The sequence below is a fragment of the Pinus tabuliformis genome, chromosome 4_2, assembly GCF_031772625.1.
Source record: "Pinus tabuliformis cultivar Carrire ecotype Pingquan chromosome 4_2, CPIR1, whole genome shotgun sequence".
Lineage (NCBI taxonomy): Eukaryota > Viridiplantae > Streptophyta > Pinopsida > Pinales > Pinaceae > Pinus > Pinus tabuliformis.
The window spans coordinates 1,167,025,933-1,167,032,538 of record NC_142304.1 but is presented as its reverse complement, the minus strand read 5'-3'; the positions used below and the strand labels follow the sequence as shown (position 1 = coordinate 1,167,032,538).

At 35.1% G+C, this 6,606-nt stretch overlaps 1 pseudogene; it reads right to left on the bottom strand.

Annotated features, from left to right (window-relative positions):
* On the bottom strand, positions 1–850 carry LOC149173814 (eukaryotic translation initiation factor 3 subunit A-like; annotated as a pseudogene).
* Between the last annotated feature and the right edge of the window lie 5,756 nt (positions 851–6,606).

Sequence of the window (6,606 nt, the reverse complement as noted above, 5' to 3'; positions counted from 1 at the left end):
TCAGAAGGAGGTCAAGGATGTAGTGGAATGGACCAACGACAGTGAGGTCTTCGACAACAATTTTTCATTGTAACTGGCAAAATCCACCACTCTGTGAATTTTATTGGGTTGTGTTGTAGAATGTATTAAATTGTGAGCCCTAGCATGGCACAATAAACAGTTGCACAGGGCATGGTCGTAGCTCTCGATGCCCTGCCCTTGAAGTGAATAACGCCCACGCCCCTCCTACTGATCCACTCCACCTCGTTGTCCAAAAATCCATGTTTTCTAGCTTTAATCAGAAGGTGCTTCACTTATGAAAGAGTTAGAAAAGGTAGCATGATGTGAAGATCTTCAAATTTCAAGATGTGATATGTTGCAGAAGCCTTTTTCAACACTCTTAAAACAATGATCTTCCACAATTTGGAACCGTAGTCATTGATCAACTGTGGGTGGAGAGTCAACAAGAGTGATTGGGGTTCTGTTGCAAGATCCACTGGGTAGCACTCAATGGCATCAACTTCTTCAAGCAGATGGAACAACTTCCTTACTTGTTGTGGTGGAACATGTGCCAGAATATCCTGTGAGAGCAGAGTAGACAATAGGCCCTCGCGTGATAACATTTTCCTAGTAGCCCCCATAAGAATCGAGTCCTTTCTTACTGTATATTCATACTTTATTTCCCTATTGTCAGCATAAAGAGTCACAAATAGAGATGCTAATAACACAGCCGAAGCCCTTAGCTCCAACTCCGAACTCGACATACTCTTTTTTCTAAGAGGAATCTTAGGTACAACGAAATGACATGATACAAATCACAATCCACTACCTTGAAGATCTTGGATAACAGAGCATAGTAATTATGCATCATGCCTAAACACAGAGGAAGTTGGGCAGCTCGAGCCAAGAAATGAATGTCCTCTATTGTGCGAAAAGCCTCCTGCCATTGCTTGAGCTCCACTTGCAATATGCAATTGCACCAATCTGGTTGTTAGATAATTATGAGTAGTTTGGACATCTTTCAAGGAAAGAATTCTTAGCCTGTGCAGTGAGGTATTAACGAGAATTTTCAGATGATAACAAATTATACTGCAAATGTCATAAAATTCATCCACCCACCTATATGTCAAGCATAAATTGAGTACACATTGTACAGTGATATTATAAGCATATTCAAAAGCATAATGGTTTTTGAATACATCCAAGAGCAGTTGATGAAATTCCCAAGAAAAAGAAAACCGACTGGTAGCCCAACTCTTGGTTGGAGGGTTGTGTTGGTGACCCTCGAACAAAGAAAAATGATCTTGGCGCGTAAATTGGTCAAAACTGGCCCTAAAATTCTCCACATCTAACTCAAGCCCTTGACATTTCAAGCTCTTCAGGCCCCTGTCAGCCTTGATATGACATGCCTCGCAAAAATATTTGACCACAGGATCCACAGAAACGTTGCCTGCCACACAAATGCACCAATATCGAGCCAATAGCCGTCTCGATTTCCATGCATTCTGCATCTCCACGCGTCCCTCTAACAGTGTTATCATCAAATCCTGAAGATCCTTTTCCCATCCATCCCATTTATTTTTTGAGATCTCTTCATAATGCTCAAATGCTTCTTCATCCTTGGGAAGTAAATGTGCATATATGCTATCAAGGTCAATAAAATCTTCCTTCACTAGTTCTGTTGTAAGTCTGTACAATCCATCAGGTACAGGCTCATTTACATCTTAACGCTGGTAGTACTAGAATTTAAATCCAAGAATATTTGCACCATGAGACTTTGGGAAGATAGGTATTATCTCAAGAAAAGCATCATTTTTAGGTTGCAACTCAAAACATTCCAAAACAATGTCAAAAACACAGTTTGGGTCCAAATCAAAGTGCCCAATTTATGACTTAATTGTGCTGATGACTGTAGATGCAGTCCTATGTGTCAATCCACCAGAACCACATTGACATAAGAGAGTCACTAATTTCTCATGACCTTCACTCTCCTCTTGAAGAAGGTTAAAATTTGTTTGTTGATATAAAAGACGAGTGTTCACCCTGACCTCCTTAGCTTTTAACTCAGCTACCTTTAAATTGATCATCTCAGATTCCCATAGAAATTTGGCCTCACCTCTTTCTTGTTCCTCAAGATATTCCTCATCCACATCATCATCATCTGGATCATCATCATGATCTATATAATTCTCATCCACATCGAGATCAACTTCATCTGGATTTTCAACATTATACTATTCTTGATCTATATCAGCTACATCAAAATCATTATCTTGATCTAGATCATCCTCATTCACATCAAGATCACCTTTATCTAAATCCTCATCTTTATCTGTATAAGCTTCATCAGAATCATCATCTAGATCATTTTCCTTGTTATTGCTTTCCTTTTCGACAAGCTTTAACTTTTGCACATGATTTTTCTAATCGTTGAGATACTTCTTGAATTTGATTAAACTGTTGAATGCAATTAGGACATGAACACAATGGAACATTGTGCGGGGAACAATGTTCAAAGACCCACATGATTATATTGTGTGCCATGGCTCTGATACCACTAAAGCATCAAAATCGATAGCTTGTAGACTTGAATGTAAATATACACATGAGGTATTTGTAATAATATATATATATATATATATATATATATATATATATATATATATATATATATATATATATATATATATATATATGTATATATATATATATATAGATATATATATATATAGATATATATATATATATATATATATATATATATATATATATATATCTATAGATATATATATATATATATATAGATATATATATATAGATATATAGATGTAGATGTAGATGTAGAGGTATATGTATATGTATATGTATAAGTGATATGAATGTTACAATGATGCCCTGCTTTTATTCCTAAGTAGGTGACCTTGCATGATTAGGCATGTCTTTTAGACATGCCTTTTCACTTAACTTAATGACTATTTAACATAATCAATTTTTTATTATTTAATATTTACATTTATTTTATTTATTTACTTGTTATGAATTATATTCATAACAACAACATGCATCCACCATCATCTTGCCTTACACCAAGATCATGGAAATAACAAACCATGCAAACACGATGGGTCTTACATCTACGTCATCACATCTAACACTAAGTAGTGGGGCGAAGTTTCCTAACTCGGTCTCATGGAGCACAATCTCCATCTCTTCAAACGCATCATTCCACATCTAACTAATCAAGTAAAACTCGAATACCATTCATACCATCGCAATTACTATAATTCACCAAGGGAGAATATTCCTCAAAGAGTGACTCTTATTAGCCCCCTGGCTAGAGCCATCTTTTTACTCTAAACACTTCATTCCACAGTCCTCCAATGATTTGATCTCTTATTGAGTGGGTTCTTTCCATCGAATGAAAGTTGTACCATCACTGCCCCACTGATTTTTAAAAGATTCTAGTCACTATGCTTCCTAACCACATGATGGAAGATATTTCCACCCATGCTAGCACCCATTAGAAACATTCTAGAGAATTTAGTGTGATATTTTATCTAATTGATCCCATTATAGTACTTTATACAAAAAAAATTGGTGTCTATCATGTTCGTCTTAGTTTTCTATTGCAAATAAAAGAGGCATAAACTTATCATTTAAGATCCCAAATTCCTTAGCCATTAATGATTACATAGTAAGTACTTCCTTTAGGTCCATCCATACCATTTATCAACCCTCTCTCAACAATCAAAACACTAAAGTAATAGTTGTTGGCATGAAAAATGTGGGTATGGTAGTTTCCCAGATGATCATGACATAGGCATTTTCCTTAGTGAGGATCCATATTGATAATTCATAGGGTGAAATGTCAGATCTTTAGCATGCCACCACCAATGTCTTGCACCTCACCAAGATCATGACTAGCACAAGCCATGACATCACAATAGGGACAACATCTATGTCATCACAACCAACATTAAGTAGAAGGGTGACGAGTCTTGACTTGATCTTGTGGAGTGAAATCTCCATTTATTTAAACACATCACTCCACAACTAACTAACCAAGTAAATTCCATATACCATTATGCTGATCATAATTACTATTCACGTGAGGAGTAAATTCCTCAAATGGTTATTCTTGTTAGCCCCCTAGCTAGAGTCATCATTTGACTCTTGAAAACTTTGTTCCAAGTCTCCAATGATTTGATATCTTACTGAGTGGGTTCTTTATATTAAATTTAAGTTGCACCATCACTGCCCCATTGATTTTTAGAATATTCTAGTCACTACCCTTCATAATCACATGATTCATGATATTTCCACCCATGATATTGCCCACTAGAAACAATCTAGAGAAGTTAGTGTAAGATTGAAGCCACATGAAATTTTTCTCCTTCATCTAGTACTTTATTTGTTTGAGAATAAGAATGGAAATAATGAATTCTTCAACCCTATTATGCAACCATCTCACAAAATAGAAGAAAAGATAGATCAACGATTTAAAAATTAGCCTCTTCGGGGGGGACCTTCTTTACATTACATAAATGAACAATTCTTGGATGATTCAAATGATAAGACATCCTTGGTATGTATAGGAGTATAAAGGGTCACAATATAATCATATCCTACATAATAATAATAATGTAAGGGCATAACAATAATAATAGTGGTCTTCTACAGGGCAGAAAAAAAAAAAAAAAAACATGGGGGATACATGGAAATAACGATAACAATAGGGGGTTGCACTGACAATAAATATAAGTGGAATATACTAGTATTATAGGGACCTAACATGCCCCTCTCCTTCAAAAAAGTTTTTTCCTCAATGCTTTAGTAGTTATGGATTCTTCCGTATAAAATTCCCATCTTCCCAAGTGGAACCTTCAGCGGGTAAGTTCTTCCACTTAATGACATACTATGAAATTAATCGATTCCATAGTTGTCGTGTTCTTATTTTCGTGACTGCTTCAGCCTCAAATATGATTTTTCCTTCTTCGTTAAGTTCTAGAAACCTTGTTTGAACTGTGATCTTGTCACCTATAACCTTCTTTAGGCATGAAACATGGAAAATTGGGTGTAATCAAGAAGATGCAAGAAACTCCAATTTGTATACCATAGTACCAATCTTTTGCAGCACTTTATAGGGACCATAGTACTTGGTTGATAATTTATTATCATTCTTAGCTTTCTTGAGGGAAATTTGTTGTATGGTTGTAACTATAAAAATACCCAGTCACCTACATCAAAACTTTTTTCATAGTGATGTTGATATGCATGTTGTTTCATTTGATTATGAACCAGAGTGAGGTTATATTTTAAGAGTTCGAGAACTTGTTGTTGATGCTCAATGTGAACTTCCACTGCTTAAACATTAGAATTTTCTCTTAAATATGATGTTATGGATGGTGGATGATATCCATAAAGTGCCATAAATGTGGTCATCTGTGTTGTCGTATGGAAGGAAGTGTTATACCACCATTCAGTTAGAGGTAACCACTTGACCCATTATGTTTGTTTATTAGATACAAAGCGACGAAGATATCCTTCCAAACATTTGTTCACTATCTCAGTTTTCCAATCAGATTGAGGATGAAAAGATGAGCTATGAGCTAATTGAGTACCATGACAAGTAAATAATTTCGTTAAAAATTTTTGTGTGAAAATGGGATCTTTGTTAGTTACAATAATCCATGTAGCTTTTGAATTGTTTCCATAAATGTACTAGAAACTATACTAGATTTAAAAGGATGAGATAATGTACAAAAGTGTGCATACTTTGTAATTATATCAACTCCCACAATCATGACACTCTTTCCTTCGGACTTGGGTAAACCTTTGATAAAAATCCATTGAGACATTCTCCCAAAGCTGACTTGGAATGGCTAAAGGTTGTAATAGACTCGAGGTCTTAATTGTCTCAACTGTATTTTGTTGGAAAACCAAACATTCAGCCACAAACTTTTGAATATCAAATTTAAGGCCATCCCAAAAGAATTCCTTCTTGACCCTGTGGTAAGTTTTTAAAAATCCCAATTTCCCTCTTAAGGGGGATGTGTGCAATTCCAAAAGAATACTTTTTCTTGAGTTGGGGATTCTTACAAAGATATAAGCGATCTTTGTACCATAATGAATAATTTTTCCAACTAAATGTCTTAGATGTACTGGGATCGTATTGCAAGTTTTGAATGAGTATCCACACCTCTTCGTCATTCTTCCATTCATCCCTTGATTTGGTTATCCAATCAGGTTGGATAATGTAAATGGCACAAAGAAATTCTTCCACATCCTTATCCTTTCTCGAGAGTGCATCTGTAGCAAAATTTTTCTTCCCTTTTATGTAGATGATTTCAAAGTCAACTCAACATATTTGTAACCCATTTTTGTTTCTCTTATGAAGATAATATTTTTTCAAAAAAGTATTTAAGACTATCATGATATGTTTTTACCTTGAAGTGTCTTCTCATTAAGTAAGGTCATAATTTCTTTAGTGCATGTATTATTTCCAACATATTCTTCTCATAAATAGGTCTATGTAAATACTTTCCTTTGATTGGACGACTTTCAAAAGAAATGGGTCTTTCTTATTGCATTAAGACAACACCAATTCCATTTCATGAGGCATCACAT